At 28.9% G+C, this 19,749-nt stretch overlaps 13 non-coding genes across 13 annotated transcripts; all 13 read right to left on the bottom strand.

Annotated features, from left to right (window-relative positions):
* Positions 1–15: 15 nt before the first annotated feature.
* Positions 16–87, bottom strand: TRNAC-GCA (transfer RNA cysteine (anticodon GCA)). Its single transcript has one exon. It is a non-coding gene; the product is annotated as a tRNA-Cys (tRNA).
* Positions 88–494: 407 nt separating this feature from the next.
* On the bottom strand, positions 495–566 carry TRNAC-GCA (transfer RNA cysteine (anticodon GCA)). Its single transcript has one exon. It is a non-coding gene; the product is annotated as a tRNA-Cys (tRNA).
* A 407-nt stretch (positions 567–973) lies between these two features.
* Positions 974–1,045, bottom strand: TRNAC-GCA (transfer RNA cysteine (anticodon GCA)). The gene has a single exon. It is a non-coding gene; the product is annotated as a tRNA-Cys (tRNA).
* Positions 1,046–1,452: 407 nt separating this feature from the next.
* TRNAC-GCA (transfer RNA cysteine (anticodon GCA)) lies at positions 1,453–1,524 on the bottom strand. The gene has a single exon. It is a non-coding gene; the product is annotated as a tRNA-Cys (tRNA).
* A 1,359-nt stretch (positions 1,525–2,883) lies between these two features.
* TRNAC-GCA (transfer RNA cysteine (anticodon GCA)) lies at positions 2,884–2,955 on the bottom strand. The gene has a single exon. It is a non-coding gene; the product is annotated as a tRNA-Cys (tRNA).
* Positions 2,956–4,793: 1,838 nt separating this feature from the next.
* TRNAC-GCA (transfer RNA cysteine (anticodon GCA)) lies at positions 4,794–4,865 on the bottom strand. The gene has a single exon. It is a non-coding gene; the product is annotated as a tRNA-Cys (tRNA).
* Positions 4,866–5,270: 405 nt separating this feature from the next.
* Positions 5,271–5,342, bottom strand: TRNAC-GCA (transfer RNA cysteine (anticodon GCA)). Its single transcript has one exon. It is a non-coding gene; the product is annotated as a tRNA-Cys (tRNA).
* A 1,840-nt stretch (positions 5,343–7,182) lies between these two features.
* Positions 7,183–7,254, bottom strand: TRNAC-GCA (transfer RNA cysteine (anticodon GCA)). The gene has a single exon. It is a non-coding gene; the product is annotated as a tRNA-Cys (tRNA).
* Positions 7,255–9,565: 2,311 nt separating this feature from the next.
* TRNAC-GCA (transfer RNA cysteine (anticodon GCA)) lies at positions 9,566–9,637 on the bottom strand. Its single transcript has one exon. It is a non-coding gene; the product is annotated as a tRNA-Cys (tRNA).
* A 2,311-nt stretch (positions 9,638–11,948) lies between these two features.
* Positions 11,949–12,020, bottom strand: TRNAC-GCA (transfer RNA cysteine (anticodon GCA)). Its single transcript has one exon. It is a non-coding gene; the product is annotated as a tRNA-Cys (tRNA).
* Positions 12,021–13,376: 1,356 nt separating this feature from the next.
* Positions 13,377–13,448, bottom strand: TRNAC-GCA (transfer RNA cysteine (anticodon GCA)). Its single transcript has one exon. It is a non-coding gene; the product is annotated as a tRNA-Cys (tRNA).
* A 398-nt stretch (positions 13,449–13,846) lies between these two features.
* On the bottom strand, positions 13,847–13,918 carry TRNAC-GCA (transfer RNA cysteine (anticodon GCA)). The gene has a single exon. It is a non-coding gene; the product is annotated as a tRNA-Cys (tRNA).
* Positions 13,919–14,325: 407 nt separating this feature from the next.
* TRNAC-GCA (transfer RNA cysteine (anticodon GCA)) lies at positions 14,326–14,397 on the bottom strand. The gene has a single exon. It is a non-coding gene; the product is annotated as a tRNA-Cys (tRNA).
* Between the last annotated feature and the right edge of the window lie 5,352 nt (positions 14,398–19,749).

The following is a 19,749-nucleotide window of genomic DNA, read 5'->3' as shown; positions in this document are numbered from 1 at the left end:
AAAAGATTTATCTTCAGGGGGCACTCGGAGTTGAACCAAGAACCTCTTGATCTGCAGTCAAATGCTCTGCCACTGAGCTATACCCCCAAAACTTAAGTAATGCACACTCTTTTTTTTTTTTTTTTTTTTAATTTACATTAAAGCTATAAGAACTTTACAAAGTTTTACATTGTGATTATTTTTTCTTTCCGATGCATTTTTCTTCTCTAAAAATCTTTAATGAATTCAAAAAGTACAGACAAATAATCAGGAATTTTTATTTTACAAGTCAATTCTTAGTTTTAGAGTCTTCCAAAGTGCTAAAAGTATCATCTTATACATTTTTTACATTGACTTTTTACAGACAACGTTTTTCGACCTTTTGGCTGATTTTTTAAATAGATTTCATATGAAGAAAGCACATCAATATGCATTGAACGTTATATGCCTAAAATATATTAATGGATAAACAAGTAATAAAGCTAGAATTATTTGGTTTAAAAAGATTTATCTTCAGGGGGCACTCGGAGTTGAACCAAGGACCTCTTGATCTGCAGTCAAATGCTCTGCCACTGAGCTATACCCCCAAAACTTAATTAATGCACACTCTTTTTTTTTTTTTTTTTTTTAATTTACATTAAAGCTATAAGAACTTTACAAAGTTTTACATTGTGATTATTTTTTCTTTCCGATGCATTTTTCTTCTCTAAAAATCTTTAATGAATTCAAAAAGTACAGACAAATAATCAGGAATTTTTATTTTACAAGTCAATTCTTAGTTTTAGAGTCTTCCAAAGTGCTAAAAGTATCATCTTATACATTTTTTACATTGACTTTTTACAGACAACGTTTTTCGACCTTTTGGCTGATTTTTTAAATAGATTTCATATGAAGAAAGCACATCAATATGCATTCAACGTTATATGCCTAAAATGTTTTAATGGATAAACAAGTAATAAAGCTAGAATTATTTGGTTTAAAAAGATTTATCTTCAGGGGGCACTCGGAGTTGAACCAAGAACCTCTTGATCTGCAGTCAAATGCTCTGCCACTGAGCTATACCCCCAAAACTTAAGTAATGCACACTCTTTTTTTTTTTTTTTTTTTTAATTTACATTAAAGCTATAAGAACTTTACAAAGTTTTACATTGTGATTATTTTTTCTTTCCGATGCATTTTTCTTCTCTAAAAATCTTTAATGAATTCAAAAAGTACAGACAAATAATCAGGAATTTTTATTTTACAAGTCAATTCTTAGTTTTAGAGTCTTCCAAAGTGCTAAAAGTATCATCTTATAGATTTTTTACATTGACTTTTTACAGACAACGTTTTTCGACCTTTTGGCTGATTTTTTAAATAGATTTCATATGAAGAAAGCACATCAATATGCGTTCAGCGTTATATGCCTAAAATGCTTTAATGGATAAACAAGTAATAAAGCTAGAATTATTTGGTTTAAAAAGATTTATCTTCAGGGGGCACTCGGAGTTGAACCAAGAACCTCTTGATCTGCAGTCAAATGCTCTGCCACTGAGCTATACCCCCAAAACTTAAGTAATGCACACTCTTTTTTTTTTTTTTTTTTTAATTTACATTAAAGCTATAAGAACTTTACAAAGTTTTACATTGTGATTATTTTTTCTTTCCGATGCATTTTTCTTCTCTAAAAATCTTTAATGAATTCAAAAAGTACAGACAAATAATCAGGAATTTTTATTTTACAAGTCAATTCTTAGTTTTAGAGTCTTCCAAAGTGCTAAAAGTATCATCTTATAGATTTTTTACATTGACTTTTTACAGACAACGTTTTTCGACCTTTTGGCTGATTTTTTAAATAGATTTCATATGAAGAAAGCACATCAATATGCGTTCAGCGTTATATGCCTAAAATGCTTTAATGGATAAACAAGTAATAAAGCTAGAATTATTTGGTTTAAAAAGATTTATCTTCAGGGGGCACCCGGAGTTGAACCAAGGACCTCTTGATTTGCAGTCAAATGTTCTGCCACTGAGCTATACCCCCAAAACTTAAGTAATGCACACTCTTTTTTTTTTTTTTTTTAATTTACATTAAAGCTATAAGAACTTTACAAAGTTTTACATTGTGATTATTTTTTCTTTCCGATGCATTTTTCTTCTCTAAAAATCTTTAATGAATTCAAAAAGTACAGACAAATAATCAGGAATTTTTGTTTTACAAGTCAATTCTTAGTTTTAGAGTCTTCCAAAGTGCTAAAAGTATCATCTTATAGATTTTTTACATTGACTTTTTACAGACAACGTTTTTCGACCTTTTGGCTGATTTTTTAAATAGATTTCATATGAAGAAAGCACATCAATATGCATTCAACGTTATATGCCTAAAATGCTTTAATGGATAAACAAGTAATAAAGCTAGAATTATTTGGTTTAAAAAGATTTTTCTTCAGGGGGCACCCGGAGTTGAACCAAGGACCTCTTGATTTGCAGTCAAATGTTCTGCCACTGAGCTATACCCCCAAAACTTAAGTAATGCACACTCTTTTTTTTTTTTTTTTTTAATTTACATTAAAGCTATAAGAACTTTACAAAGTTTTACATTGTGATTATTTTTTCTTTCCGATGCATTTTTCTTCTCCAAAAATCTTTAATGAATTCAAAAAGTACAGACAAATAATCAGGAATTTTTATTTTACAAGTCAATTCTTAGTTTTAGAGTCTTCCAAAGTGCTAAAAGTATCATCTTATACATTTTTTACATTGACTTTTTACAGACAACGTTTTTCGACCTTTTGGCTGATTTTTTAAATAGATTTCATATGAAGAAAGCACATCAATATGCATTCAACGTTATATGCCTAAAATGTTTTAATGGATAAACAAGTAATAAAGCTAGAATTATTTGGTTTAAAAAGATTTATCTTCAGGGGGCACTCGGAGTTGAACCAAGAACCTCTTGATCTGCAGTCAAATGCTCTGCCACTGAGCTATACCCCCAAAACTTAAGTAATGCACACTCTTTTTTTTTTTTTTTTTTTTAATTTACATTAAAGCTATAAGAACTTTACAAAGTTTTACATTGTGATTATTTTTTCTTTCCGATGCATTTTTCTTCTCTAAAAACCTTTAATGAATTCAAAAAGTACAGACAAATAATCAGGAATTTTTATTTTACAAGTCAATTCTTAGTTTTAGAGTCTTCCAAAGTGCTAAAAGTATCATCTTATAGATTTTTTACATTGACTTTTTACAGACAACGTTTTTCGACCTTTTGGCTGATTTTTTAAATAGATTTCATATGAAGAAAGCACATCAATATGCGTTCAGCGTTATATGCCTAAAATGCTTTAATGGATAAACAAGTAATAAAGCTAGAATTATTTGGTTTAAAAAGATTTATCTTCAGGGGGCACCCGGAGTTGAACCAAGGACCTCTTGATTTGCAGTCAAATGTTCTGCCACTGAGCTATACCCCCAAAACTTAAGTAATGCACACTCTTTTTTTTTTTTTTTTTTAATTTACATTAAAGCTATAAGAACTTTACAAAGTTTTACATTGTGATTATTTTTTCTTTCCGATGCATTTTTCTTCTCTAAAAATCTTTAATGAATTCAAAAAGTACAGACAAATAATCAGGAATTTTTGTTTTACAAGTCAATTCTTAGTTTTAGAGTCTTCCAAAGTGCTAAAAGTATCATCTTATAGATTTTTTACATTGACTTTTTACAGACAACGTTTTTCGACCTTTTGGCTGATTTTTTAAATAGATTTCATATGAAGAAAGCACATCAATATGCGTTCAGCGTTATATGCCTAAAATGCTTTAATGGATAAACAAGTAATAAAGCTAGAATTATTTGGTTTAAAAAGATTTATCTTCAGGGGGCACCCGGAGTTGAACCAAGGACCTCTTGATTTGCAGTCAAATGTTCTGCCACTGAGCTATACCCCCAAAACTTAAGTAATGCACACTCTTTTTTTTTTTTTTTTTTAATTTACATTAAAGCTATAAGAACTTTACAAAGTTTTACATTGTGATTATTTTTTCTTTCCGATGCATTTTTCTTCTCTAAAAATCTTTAATGAATTCAAAAAGTACAGACAAATAATCAGGAATTTTTGTTTTACAAGTCAATTCTTAGTTTTAGAGTCTTCCAAAGTGCTAAAAGTATCATCTTATAGATTTTTTACATTGACTTTTTACAGACAACGTTTTTCGACCTTTTGGCTGATTTTTTAAATAGATTTCATATGAAGAAAGCACATCAATATGCATTCAACGTTATATGCCTAAAATGCTTTAATGGATAAACAAGTAATAAAGCTAGAATTATTTGGTTTAAAAAGATTTTTCTTCAGGGGGCACCCGGAGTTGAACCAAGGACCTCTTGATTTGCAGTCAAATGTTCTGCCACTGAGCTATACCCCCAAAACTTAAGTAATGCACACTCTTTTTTTTTTTTTTTTTTAATTTACATTAAAGCTATAAGAACTTTACAAAGTTTTACATTGTGATTATTTTTTCTTTCCGATGCATTTTTCTTCTCCAAAAATCTTTAATGAATTCAAAAAGTACAGACAAATAATCAGGAATTTTTATTTTACAAGTCAATTCTTAGTTTTAGAGTCTTCCAAAGTGCTAAAAGTATCATCTTATACATTTTTTACATTGACTTTTTACAGACAACGTTTTTCGACCTTTTGGCTGATTTTTTAAATAGATTTCATATGAAGAAAGCACATCAATATGCATTGAACGTTATATGCCTAAAATATTTTAATGGATAAACAAGTAATAAAGCTAGAATTATTTCGTTTAAAAAGATTTATCTTCAGGGGGCACTCGGAGTTGAACCAAGAACCTCTTGATCTGCAGTCAAATGCTCTGCCACTGAGCTATACCCCCAAAACTTAAGTAATGCACACTCTTTTTTTTTTTTTTTTTTAATTTACATTAAAGCTATAAGAACTTTACAAAGTTTTACATTGTGATTATTTTTTCTTTCCGATGCATTTTTCTTCTCCAAAAATCTTTAATGAATTCAAAAAGTACAGACAAATAATCAGGAATTTTTATTTTACAAGTCAATTCTTAGTTTTAGAGTCTTCCAAAGTGCTAAAAGTATCATCTTATACATTTTTTACATTGACTTTTTACAGACAACGTTTTTCGACCTTTTGGCTGATTTTTTAAATAGATTTCATATGAAGAAAGCACATCAATATGCATTGAACGTTATATGCCTAAAATATTTTAATGGATAAACAAGTAATAAAGCTAGAATTATTTGGTTTAAAAAGATTTATCTTCAGGGGGCACTCGGAGTTGAACCAAGAACCTCTTGATCTGCAGTCAAATGCTCTGCCACTGAGCTATACCCCCAAAACTTAAGTAATGCACACTCTTTTTTTTTTTTTTTTTTTTAATTTACATTAAAGCTATAAGAACTTTACAAAGTTTTACATTGTGATTATTTTTTCTTTCCGATGCATTTTTCTTCTCTAAAAATCTTTAATGAATTCAAAAAGTACAGACAAATAATCAGGAATTTTTATTTTACAAGTCAATTCTTAGTTTTAGAGTCTTCCAAAGTGCTAAAAGTATCATCTTATAGATTTTTTACATTGACTTTTTACAGACAACGTTTTTCGACCTTTTGGCTGATTTTTTAAATAGATTTCATATGAAGAAAGCACATCAATATGCGTTCAGCGTTATATGCCTAAAATGCTTTAATGGATAAACAAGTAATAAAGCTAGAATTATTTGGTTTAAAAAGATTTATCTTCAGGGGGCACCCGGAGTTGAACCAAGGACCTCTTGATTTGCAGTCAAATGTTCTGCCACTGAGCTATACCCCCAAAACTTAAGTAATGCACACTCTTTTTTTTTTTTTTTTTTAATTTACATTAAAGCTATAAGAACTTTACAAAGTTTTTTTACATTGTGATTATTTTTTCTTTCCGATGCATTTTTCTTCTCTAAAAACCTTTAATGAATTCAAAAAGTACAGACAAATAATCAGGAATTTTTATTTTACAAGTCAATTCTTAGTTTTAGAGTCTTCCAAAGTGCTAAAAGTATCATCTTATAGATTTTTTACATTGACTTTTTACAGACAACGTTTTTCGACCTTTTGGCTGATTTTTTAAATAGATTTCATATGAAGAAAGCACATCAATATGCGTTCAGCGTTATATGCCTAAAATGCTTTAATGGATAAACAAGTAATAAAGCTAGAATTATTTGGTTTAAAAAGATTTATCTTCAGGGGGCACCCGGAGTTGAACCAAGGACCTCTTGATTTGCAGTCAAATGTTCTGCCACTGAGCTATACCCCCAAAACTTAAGTAATGCACACTGTTTTTTTTTTTTTTTTTAATTTACATTAAAGCTATAAGAACTTTACAAAGTTTTACATTGTGATTATTTTTTCTTTCCGATGCATTTTTCTTCTCTAAAAATCTTTAATGAATTCAAAAAGTACAGACAAATAATCAGGAATTTTTGTCTTACAAGTCAATTCTTAGTTTTAGAGTCTTCCAAAGTGCTAAAAGTATCATCTTATAGATTTTTTACATTGACTTTTTACAGACAACGTTTTTCGACCTTTTGGCTGATTTTTTAAATAGATTTCATATGAAGAAAGCACATCAATATGCATTCAACGTTATATGCCTAAAATGCTTTAATGGATAAACAAGTAATAAAGCTAGAATTATTTGGTTTAAAAAGATTTTTCTTCAGGGGGCACCCGGAGTTGAACCAAGGACCTCTTGATTTGCAGTCAAATGTTCTGCCACTGAGCTATACCCCCAAAACTTAAGTAATGCACACTCTTTTTTTTTTTTTTTTTTAATTTACATTAAAGCTATAAGAACTTTACAAAGTTTTACATTGTGATTATTTTTTCTTTCCGATGCATTTTTCTTCTCCAAAAATCTTTAATGAATTCAAAAAGTACAGACAAATAATCAGGAATTTTTATTTTACAAGTCAATTCTTAGTTTTAGAGTCTTCCAAAGTGCTAAAAGTATCATCTTATACATTTTTTACATTGACTTTTTACAGACAACGTTTTTCGACCTTTTGGCTGATTTTTTAAATAGATTTCATATGAAGAAAGCACATCAATATGCATTGAACGTTATATGCCTAAAATATTTTAATGGATAAACAAGTAATAAAGCTAGAATTATTTGGTTTAAAAAGATTTATCTTCAGGGGGCACTCGGAGTTGAACCAAGAACCTCTTGATCTGCAGTCAAATGCTCTGCCACTGAGCTATACCCCCAAAACTTAAGTAATGCACACTCTTTTTTTTTTTTTTTTTTAATTTACATTAAAGCTATAAGAACTTTACAAAGTTTTACATTGTGATTATTTTTTCTTTCCGATGCATTTTTCTTCTCCAAAAATCTTTAATGAATTCAAAAAGTACAGACAAATAATCAGGAATTTTTATTTTACAAGTCAATTCTTAGTTTTAGAGTCTTCCAAAGTGCTAAAAGTATCATCTTATACATTTTTTACATTGACTTTTTACAGACAACGTTTTTCGACCTTTTGGCTGATTTTTTAAATAGATTTCATATGAAGAAAGCACATCAATATGCATTGAACGTTATATGCCTAAAATATTTTAATGGATAAACAAGTAATAAAGCTAGAATTATTTGGTTTAAAAAGATTTATCTTCAGGGGCACTCGGAGTTGAACCAAGAACCTCTTGATCTGCAGTCAAATGCTCTGCCACTGAGCTATACCCCCAAAACTTAAGTAATGCACACTCTTTTTTTTTTTTTTTTTTTTAATTTACATTAAAGCTATAAGAACTTTACAAAGTTTTACATTGTGATTATTTTTTCTTTCCGATGCATTTTTCTTCTCTAAAAATCTTTAATGAATTCAAAAAGTACAGACAAATAATCAGGAATTTTTATTTTACAAGTCAATTCTTAGTTTTAGAGTCTTCCAAAGTGCTAAAAGTATCATCTTATAGATTTTTTACATTGACTTTTTACAGACAACGTTTTTCGACCTTTTGGCTGATTTTTTAAATAGATTTCATATGAAGAAAGCACATCAATATGCGTTCAGCGTTATATGCCTAAAATGCTTTAATGGATAAACAAGTAATAAAGCTAGAATTATTTGGTTTAAAAAGATTTATCTTCAGGGGGCACCCGGAGTTGAACCAAGGACCTCTTGATTTGCAGTCAAATGTTCTGCCACTGAGCTATACCCCCAAAACTTAAGTAATGCACACTCTTTTTTTTTTTTTTTTTTAATTTACATTAAAGCTATAAGAACTTTACAAAGTTTTACATTGTGATTATTTTTTCTTTCCGATGCATTTTTCTTCTCTAAAAATCTTTAATGAATTCAAAAAGTACAGACAAATAATCAGGAATTTTTGTTTTACAAGTCAATTCTTAGTTTTAGAGTCTTCCAAAGTGCTAAAAGTATCATCCTATAGATTTTTTACATTGACTTTTTACAGACAACGTTTTTCGACCTTTTGGCTGATTTTTTAAATAGATTTCATATGAAGAAAGCACATCAATATGCATTCAACGTTATATGCCTAAAATGCTTTAATGGATAAACAAGTAATAAAGCTAGAATTATTTGGTTTAAAAAGATTTTTCTTCAGGGGGCACCCGGAGTTGAACCAAGGACCTCTTGATTTGCAGTCAAATGTTCTGCCACTGAGCTATACCCCCAAAACTTAAGTAATGCACACTCTTTTTTTTTTTTTTTTTTAATTTACATTAAAGCTATAAGAACTTTACAAAGTTTTACATTGTGATTATTTTTTCTTTCCGATGCATTTTTCTTCTCCAAAAATCTTTAATGAATTCAAAAAGTACAGACAAATAATCAGGAATTTTTATTTTACAAGTCAATTCTTAGTTTTAGAGTCTTCCAAAGTGCTAAAAGTATCATCTTATACATTTTTTACATTGACTTTTTACAGACAACGTTTTTCGACCTTTTGGCTGATTTTTTAAATAGATTTCATATGAAGAAAGCACATCAATATGCATTGAACGTTATATGCCTAAAATATTTTAATGGATAAACAAGTAATAAAGCTAGAATTATTTGGTTTAAAAAGATTTATCTTCAGGGGGCACTCGGAGTTGAACCAAGGACCTCTTAATCTGCAGTCAAATGCTCTGCCACTGAGCAATACCCCCAAAACTTAAATAATGCACACTCTTTTTTTTTTTTTTTTTAATTACATTAAAGCTATAAGAACTTTACAAAGTTTTGCATTGTGATTATTTTTTCTTTCCGGTGCATTTTTCTTCTCTAAAAATCTTTAATGAATTCAAAAAGTACAGACAAATAATCAGGAATTTTTATTTTACAAGTCAATTCTTAGTTTTAGAGTCTTCCAAAGTGCTAAGAGTATCATCTTATAGATTTTTTACATTGAATTTTTCAGACAACGTTTTTCGACCTTTTGGCTGATTTTTTAAATAGATTTCATATGAAGAAAGCACATCAATATGCATTCAACGTTATATGCCTAAAATGTTTTAATGGATAAACAAGTAATAAAGCAAGAATTATTTGGTTTAAAAAGATTTATCTTCAGGGGGCACTCGGAGTTGAACCAAGGACCTCTTGATCTGCAGTCAAATGCTCTGCCACTGAGCTATACCCCCAAAACTTAAGTAATGCACACTCTTTTTTTTTTTTTTTTTTAATTTACATTAAAGCTATAAGAACTTTACAAAGTTTTACATTGTGATTATTTTTTCTTTCCGATGCATTTTTCTTCTCCAAAAATCTTTAATGAATTCAAAAAGTACAGACAAATAATCAGGAATTTTTATTTTACAAGTCAATTCTTAGTTTTAGAGTCTTCCAAAGTGCTAAAAGTATCATCTTATACATTTTTTACATTGACTTTTTACAGACAACGTTTTTCGACCTTTTGGCTGATTTTTTAAATAGATTTCATATGAAGAAAGCACATCAATATGCATTGAACGTTATATGCCTAAAATATTTTAATGGATAAACAAGTAATAAAGCTAGAATTATTTGGTTTAAAAAGATTTATCTTCAGGGGCACTCGGAGTTGAACCAAGAACCTCTTGATCTGCAGTCAAATGCTCTGCCACTGAGCTATACCCCCAAAACTTAAGTAATGCACACTCTTTTTTTTTTTTTTTTTTTTAATTTACATTAAAGCTATAAGAACTTTACAAAGTTTTACATTGTGATTATTTTTTCTTTCCGATGCATTTTTCTTCTCTAAAAATCTTTAATGAATTCAAAAAGTACAGACAAATAATCAGGAATTTTTATTTTACAAGTCAATTCTTAGTTTTAGAGTCTTCCAAAGTGCTAAAAGTATCATCTTATAGATTTTTTACATTGACTTTTTACAGACAACGTTTTTCGACCTTTTGGCTGATTTTTTAAATAGATTTCATATGAAGAAAGCACATCAATATGCGTTCAGCGTTATATGCCTAAAATGCTTTAATGGATAAACAAGTAATAAAGCTAGAATTATTTGGTTTAAAAAGATTTATCTTCAGGGGGCACCCGGAGTTGAACCAAGGACCTCTTGATTTGCAGTCAAATGTTCTGCCACTGAGCTATACCCCCAAAACTTAAGTAATGCACACTCTTTTTTTTTTTTTTTTTTAATTTACATTAAAGCTATAAGAACTTTACAAAGTTTTACATTGTGATTATTTTTTCTTTCCGATGCATTTTTCTTCTCTAAAAATCTTTAATGAATTCAAAAAGTACAGACAAATAATCAGGAATTTTTGTTTTACAAGTCAATTCTTAGTTTTAGAGTCTTCCAAAGTGCTAAAAGTATCATCCTATAGATTTTTTACATTGACTTTTTACAGACAACGTTTTTCGACCTTTTGGCTGATTTTTTAAATAGATTTCATATGAAGAAAGCACATCAATATGCATTCAACGTTATATGCCTAAAATGCTTTAATGGATAAACAAGTAATAAAGCTAGAATTATTTGGTTTAAAAAGATTTTTCTTCAGGGGGCACCCGGAGTTGAACCAAGGACCTCTTGATTTGCAGTCAAATGTTCTGCCACTGAGCTATACCCCCAAAACTTAAGTAATGCACACTCTTTTTTTTTTTTTTTTTTAATTTACATTAAAGCTATAAGAACTTTACAAAGTTTTACATTGTGATTATTTTTTCTTTCCGATGCATTTTTCTTCTCCAAAAATCTTTAATGAATTCAAAAAGTACAGACAAATAATCAGGAATTTTTATTTTACAAGTCAATTCTTAGTTTTAGAGTCTTCCAAAGTGCTAAAAGTATCATCTTATACATTTTTTACATTGACTTTTTACAGACAACGTTTTTCGACCTTTTGGCTGATTTTTTAAATAGATTTCATATGAAGAAAGCACATCAATATGCATTGAACGTTATATGCCTAAAATATTTTAATGGATAAACAAGTAATAAAGCTAGAATTATTTGGTTTAAAAAGATTTATCTTCAGGGGGCACTCGGAGTTGAACCAAGGACCTCTTAATCTGCAGTCAAATGCTCTGCCACTGAGCAATACCCCCAAAACTTAAATAATGCACACTCTTTTTTTTTTTTTTTTTAATTACATTAAAGCTATAAGAACTTTACAAAGTTTTGCATTGTGATTATTTTTTCTTTCCGGTGCATTTTTCTTCTCTAAAAATCTTTAATGAATTCAAAAAGTACAGACAAATAATCAGGAATTTTTATTTTACAAGTCAATTCTTAGTTTTAGAGTCTTCCAAAGTGCTAAGAGTATCATCTTATAGATTTTTTACATTGAATTTTTCAGACAACGTTTTTCGACCTTTTGGCTGATTTTTTAAATAGATTTCATATGAAGAAAGCACATCAATATGCATTCAACGTTATATGCCTAAAATGTTTTAATGGATAAACAAGTAATAAAGCAAGAATTATTTGGTTTAAAAAGATTTATCTTCAGGGGGCACTCGGAGTTGAACCAAGGACCTCTTGATCTGCAGTCAAATGCTCTGCCACTGAGCTATACCCCCAAAACTTAAGTAATGCACCCTCTTTTTTTTTTTTTTTTTTAAATTACATTAAAGCTATAAGAACTTTACAAAGTTTTACATTGTGATTATTTTTTCTTTCCGATGCATTTTTCTTCTCTAAAAATCTTTAATGATTTCAAAAAGTACAGACAAATAATCAGGAATTTTTATTTTACAAGTCAATTCTTAGTTTTAGAGTCTTCCAAAGTGCTAAAAGTATCATCTTATACATTTTTTACATTGACTTTTTACAGACAACGTTTTTCGACCTTTTGGCTGATTTTTTAAATAGATTTCATATGAAGAAAGCACATCAATATGCATTCAACGTTATATGCCTAAAATGTTTTAATGGATAAACAAGTAATAAAGCTAGAATTATTTGGTTTAAAAAGATTTATCTTCAGGGGGCACTCGGAGTTGAACCAAGAACCTCATGATCTGCAGTCAAATGCTCTGCCACTGAGCTATACCCCCAAAACTTAAGTAATGCACACTCTTTTTTTTTTTTTTTTTTTTAATTTACATTAAAGCTATAAGAACTTTACAAAGTTTTACATTGTGATTATTTTTTCTTTCCGATGCATTTTTCTTCTCTAAAAATCTTTAATGAATTCAAAAAGTACAGACAAATAATCAGGAATTTTTATTTTACAAGTCAATTCTTAGTTTTAGAGTCTTCCAAAGTGCTAAAAGTATCATCTTATAGATTTTTTACATTGACTTTTTACAGACAACGTTTTTCGACCTTTTGGCTGATTTTTTAAATAGATTTCATATGAAGAAAGCACATCAATATGCGTTCAGCGTTATATGCCTAAAATGCTTTAATGGATAAACAAGTAATAAAGCTAGAATTATTTGGTTTAAAAAGATTTATCTTCAGGGGGCACCCGGAGTTGAACCAAGGACCTCTTGATTTGCAGTCAAATGTTCTGCCACTGAGCTATACCCCCAAAACTTAAATAATGCACACTCTTTTTTTTTTTTTTTAATTACATTAAAGCTATAAGAACTTTACAAAGTTTTGCATTGTGATTATTTTTTCTTTCCGATGCATTTTTCTTCTCTAAAAATCTTTAATGAATTCAAAAAGTACAGACAAATAATCAGGAATTTTTATTTTACAAGTCAATTCTTAGTTTTAGAGTCTTCCAAAGTGCTAAGAGTATCATCTTATAGATTTTTTACATTGAATTTTTCAGACAACGTTTTTCGACCTTTTGGCTGATTTTTTAAATAGATTTCATATGAAGAAAGCACATCAATATGCATTCAACGTTATATGCCTAAAATGTTTTAATGGATAAACAAGTAATAAAGCAAGAATTATTTGGTTTAAAAAGATTTATCTTCAGGGGGCACTCGGAGTTGAACCAAGGACCTCTTGATCTGCAGTCAAATGCTCTGCCACTGAGCTATACCCCCAAAACTTAAGTAATGCACCCTCTTTTTTTTTTTAAATTACATTAAAGCTATAAGAACTTTACAAAGTTTTACATTGTGATTATTTTTTCTTTCCGATGCATTTTTCTTCTTTAAAAATCTTTAATGAATTCAAAAAGTACAGACAAATAATCAGGAATTTTTATTTTACAAGTCAATTCTTAGTTTTAGAGTCTTCCAAAGTGCTAAAAGTATCATCTTATAGATTTTTTACATTGACTTTTATCAGACAACGTTTTTCGACCTTTTGGCTGATTTTTTAAATAGATTTCATATGAAGAAAGCACATCAATATGCATTCAACGTTATATGCCTAAAATGTTTTAATGGATAAACAAGTAATAAAGCAAGAATTATTTGGTTTAAAAAGATTTATCTTCAGGGGGCACTCGGAGTTGAACCAAGGACCTCTTGATCTGCAGTCAAATGCTCTGCCACTGAGCTATACCCCCAAAACTTAAGTAATGCACACTCTTTTTTTTTTTTTTTTTTTTAATTTACATTAAAGCTATAAGAACTTTACAAAGTTTTACATTGTGATTATTTTTTCTTTCCGATGCATTTTTCTTCTCTAAAAATCTTTAATGAATTCAAAAAGTACAGACAAATAATCAGGAATTTTTATTTTACAAGTCAATTCTTAGTTTTAGAGTCTTCCAAAGTGCTAAAAGTATCATCTTATAGATTTTTTACATTGACTTTTTACAAACAACGTTTTTCGAACTTTTGGCTGATTTTTTAAATAGATTTCATATGAAGAAAGCACATCAATATGCATTCAACGTTATATGCCTAAAATGTTTTAATGGATAAACAAGTAATAAAGCTAGAATTATTTGGTATAAAAAGATTTATCTTCAGGGGGCACTCGGAGTTGAACCAAGGACCTCTTAATCTGCAGTCAAATGCTCTGCCACTGAGCTATACCCCCAAAACTTAAAAAATGCACCCTCTTTTTTTTTTTTTTTTTTTAATTACATTAAAGCTATAAGAACTTTACAAAGTTTTGCATTGTGATTATTTTTTCTTTCCGATGCATTTTTCTTCTCTAAAAATCTTTAATGAATTCAAAAAGTACAGACAAATAATCAGAAATTTTTATTTTACAAGTCAATTCTTAGTTTTAGAGTCTTCCAAAGTGCTAAAAGTATCATCTTATAGATTTTTTACATTGACTTTTTCAGACAACGTTTTTCGACCTTTTGGCTGATTTTTTAAATAGATTTCATATGAAGAAAGCACATCAATATGCATTCAACGTTATATGCCTAAAATGTTTTAATGGATAAACAAGTAATAAAGCAAGAATTATTTGGTTTAAAAAGATTTATCTTCAGGGGGCACTCGGAGTTGAACCAAGGACCTCTTGATCTGCAGGCAAATGCTCTGCCAATGAGCTATACCCCCAAAACTTAAGTAATGCGCCCTCTTTTTTTTTTTTTTTTTTTTTTAAATTACATTAAAGCTATAAGAACTTTACAAAGTTTTACATTGTGATTATTTTTTCTTTCCGATGCATTTTTCTTCTTTAAAAATCTTTAATGAATTCAAAAAGTACAGACAAATAATCAGGAATTTTTATTTTACAAGTCAATTCTTAGTTTTAGAGTCTTCCAAAGTGCTAAAAGTATCATCTTAGAGATTTTTTACATTGACTTTTTCAGACAACGTTTATCGACCTTTTGGCTGATTTTTTAAATAGATTTCACATGAAGAAAGCACATCAATATGCATTCAACGTTATATGTCTAAAATGTTTTAATGGATAAACAAGTAATAAAGCTAGAATTATTTGGTTTAAAAAGATTTATCTTCAGGGGGCACTCGGAGTTGAACCAAGGACCTCTTGATCTGCAGTCAAATGCTCTGCGACTGAGCTATACCCTCAAAACTTAAGAAATGCACACTCTTTTTTTTTTTTTTTTTAAATTACATTAAAGCTATAAGAACTTTACAAAGTTTTACATTGTGATTATTTTTTCTTTCCGATGCATTTTTCTTCTTTAAAAATCTTTAATGAATTCAAAAAGTACAGACAAATAATCAGGAATTTTTATTTTACAAGTCAATTCTTAGTTTTAGAGTCTTCCAAAGTGCTAAAAGTATCATCTTATAGATTTTTTACATTGACTTTTATCAGACAACGTTTTTCGACCTTTTGGCTGATTTTTTAAATAGATTTCATATGAAGAAAACACATCAATATGCATTCAACGTTATATGCCTAAAATGTTTTAATGGATAAACAAGCAATAAAGCTAGAATTATTTGGTTTAAAAAGATTTATCTTCATGGGGCACTCGGAGTTGAACCAAGGACCTCTTAATCTCCAGTCAAATGCTCTGCCACTGAGATATACCCCCAAAACTTAAATAATGCACCCTCTTTTTTCTTTTTTTTTTTTAATTACATTAAAGCTATAAGAACTTTACAAAGTTTCACATTGTGATTATATTTTCTTTCCGATGCATTTTTCTTCTCTAAAAATCTTTAATGAATTCAAAAAGTACAGACAAATAATCAGGAATTTTTATTTTACAAGTCAATTCTTAGTTTTAGAGTCTTCCAAAGTGCTAAAAGTATCATCTTATAGATTTTTTACATTGACTTTTTACAGACAACGTTTTTCGACCTTTTGTCTGATTTTTTAAATAGATTTCATATGAAGAAAGCACATCAATATGCATTCAACGTTATATGCCTAAAATGTTTTAATGGATAAACAAGTAATAAAGCTAGAATTATTTGGTTTAAAAAGATTTATCTTCAGGGGGCACTCAGAGTTGAATCAAGGACCTCTTGATCTGCATTCAAATGCTCTGCTACTGAGCTATACCCCCAAAACTTAAGTAATGCACACTCTTTTTTTTTTTTTTTTTAAATTACATTAAAGCTATAAGAACTTTACAAAGTTTTACATTGTGATTATTTTTTCTTTCCGATGCATTTTTCTTCTCTAAAAATCTTTAATGATTTCAAAAAGTACAAACAAATAATCAGGAATTTTTATTTTACAAGTGAATTCTTAGTTTTAGAGTCTTCCAAAGTGCTAAAAGTATCATCTTATAGATTTTTTACATTGACTTTTTACAGACAACGTTTTTCGACCTTTTGACTGATTTTTTAAATAGATTTCATATGAAGAAAGCACATCAATATGCATTCAATGTTATATATGCCTAAAATGTTTTAATGGATAAACAAGCAATAAAGCTAGAATTATTTGGTTTAAAAAGATTTATCTTCATGGGGCACTCGGAGTTGAACCAAGGACCTCTTAATCTCCAGTCAAATGCTCTGCCACTGAGATATACCCCCAAAACTTAAATAATGCACCCTCTTTTTTCTTTTTTTTTTTTAATTACATTAAAGCTATAAGAACTTTACAAAGTTTCACATTGTGATTATATTTTCTTTCCGATGCATTTTTCTTCTCTAAAAATCTTTAATGAATTCAAAAAGTACAGACAAATAATCAGGAATTTTTATTTTACAAGTCAATTCTTAGTTTTAGAGTCTTCCAAAGTGCTAAAAGTATCATCTTATAGATTTTTTACATTGACTTTTTACAGACAACGTTTTTCGACCTTTTGTCTGATTTTTTAAATAGATTTCATATGAAGAAAGCACATCAATATGCATTCAACGTTATATGCCTAAAATGTTTTAATGGATAAACAAGTAATAAAGCTAGAATTATTTGGTTTAAAAAGATTTATCTTCAGGGGGCACTCAGAGTTGAATCAAGGACCTCTTGATCTGCATTCAAATGCTCTGCTACTGAGCTATACCCCCAAAACTTAAGTAATGCACACTCTTTTTTTTTTTTTTTTTAAATTACATTAAAGCTATAAGAACTTTACAAAGTTTTACATTGTGATTATTTTTTCTTTCCGATGCATTTTTCTTCTCTAAAAATCTTTAATGATTTCAAAAAGTACAAACAAATAATCAGGAATTTTTATTTTACAAGTGAATTCTTAGTTTTAGAGTCTTCCAAAGTGCTAAAAGTATCATCTTATAGATTTTTTACATTGACTTTTTACAGACAACGTTTTTCGACCTTTTGGCTGATTTTTTAAATAGATTTCACATGAAGAAAGCACATCAATATGCATTCAACGTTATATGTCTAAAATGTTTTAATGGATAAACAAGTAATAAAGCTAGAATTATTTGGTTTAAAAAGATTTATCTTCAGGGGGCACTCGGAGTTGAACCAAGGACCTCTTGATCTGCAGTCAAATGCTCTGCGACTGAGCTATACCCCCAAAACTTAAGAAATGCACACTCTTTTTTTTTTTTTTTTTAAATTACATTAAAGCTATAAGAACTTTACAAAGTTTTACATTGTGATTATTTTTTCTTTCCGATGCATTTTTCTTCTTTAAAAATCTTTAATGAATTCAAAAAGTACAGACAAATAATCAGGAATTTTTATTTTACAAGTCAATTCTTAGTTTTAGAGTCTTCCAAAGTGCTAAAAGTATCATCTTATAGATTTTTTACATTGACTTTTATCAGACAACGTTTTTCGACCTTTTGGCTGATTTTTTAAATAGATTTCATATGAAGAAAGCACATCAATATGCATTCAACGTTATATGCCTAAAATGTTTTAATGGATAAACAAGTAATAAAGCAAGAATTATTTGGTTTAAAAAGATTTATCTTCAGGGGGCACTCGGAGTTGAACCAAGGACCTCTTAATCTGCAGTCAAATGCTCTGCCACTGAGATATACCCCCAAAACTTAAGTAACGCACACTCTTTTTTTTTTTTTTTAAATTACATTAAAGCTATAAGAACTTTAGAAAGCTTTACATTGTGATTATTTTTTGTTTCCGATGCATTTTTCTTCTCTAAAAATCTTTAATGAATTCAAAAAGTACAGACAAATAATCAGGAATTTTTATTTTACAAGTCAATTCTTAGTTTTAGAGTCTTCCAAAGTGCTAAAAGTATCATCTTATAGATTTTTTACATTGACTTTTTACAGACAACGTTTTTCGACCTTTTGTCTGATTTTTTAAATATATTTCATATGAAGAAAGCACATCAATATGCATTCAACGTTATATGCCTAAAATGTTTTAATGGATAAACAAGTAATAAAGCTAGAATTATTTGGTTTAAAAAGATTTATCTTCAGGGGGCACTCAGAGTTGAACCAAGGACCTCTTGATCTGCAGTCAAATGCTCTGCCACTGAGCTATACCCCAAAACTTAAGTAATGCACACTCTTTTTTTTTTTTTTTTTAAATTACATTAAAGCTATAAGAACTTTACAAAGTTTTACATTGTGATTATTTTTTCTTTCCGATGCATTTTTCTTCTCTAAAAATCTTTAATGAATTCAAAAAGTACAAACAAATAATCAGGAATTTTTATTTTCAAGTGAATTCTTAGTTTTAGAGTCTTCCAAAGTGCTAAAAGTATCATCTTATAGATTTTTTACATTGACTTTTTACAGACAACGTTTTTCGACCTTTTGGCTGATTTTTTAAATAGATTTCACATGAAGAAAGCACATCAATATGCATTCAACGTTATATGTCTAAAATGTTTTAATGGATAAACAAGTAATAAAGCTAGAATTATTTGGTTTAAAAAGATTTATCTTCAGGGGGCACTCAGAGTTGAACCAAGGACCTCTTGATCTGCAGTCAAATGCTCTGCGACTGAGCTATACCCCCAAAACTTAAGAAATGCACACTCTTTTTTTTTTTTTTTTAAATTACATTAAAGCTATAAGAACTTTACAAAGTTTTACATTGTGATTATTTTTTCTTTCCGATGCATTTTTTGTCTCTAAAAATCTTTAATGAATTCAAAAAGTACAAACAAATAATCAGAAATTTTTATTTTACAAGTCAATTCTTAGTTTTAGAGTCTTCCAAAGTGCTAAAAGTATCATCTTATAGATTTTTTACATTGACTTTTTACAGACAACGTTTTTCGACCTTTTGGCTGATTTTTTAAATAGATTTCATATGAAGAAAGCACATCAATATGCATTCAACGTTATATATGCCTAAAATGTTTTAATGGATAAACAAGCAATAAAGCTAGAATTATTTGGTTTAAAAAGATTTATCTTCATGGGGCACTCGGAGTTGAACCAAGGACCTCTTAATCTCCAGTCAAATGCTCTGCCACTGAGATATACCCCCAAAACTTAAATAATGCACCCTCTTTTTTTTTTTTTTTTTTTTAATTACATTAAAGCTATAAGAACTTTACAAAGTTTTACATTGTGATTATTTTTTCTTTCCGATGCATTT

The sequence above is a fragment of the Phyllobates terribilis genome, unplaced genomic scaffold (genome assembly GCF_046119375.1).
Source record: "Phyllobates terribilis strain yellow unplaced genomic scaffold, ASM4611937v1 Scaffold_1__5_contigs__length_1240528914, whole genome shotgun sequence".
Lineage (NCBI taxonomy): Eukaryota > Metazoa > Chordata > Amphibia > Anura > Dendrobatidae > Phyllobates > Phyllobates terribilis.
Note: the sequence above shows the minus strand (reverse complement) of the source record. Positions and strands in the feature narration are given on the sequence as shown.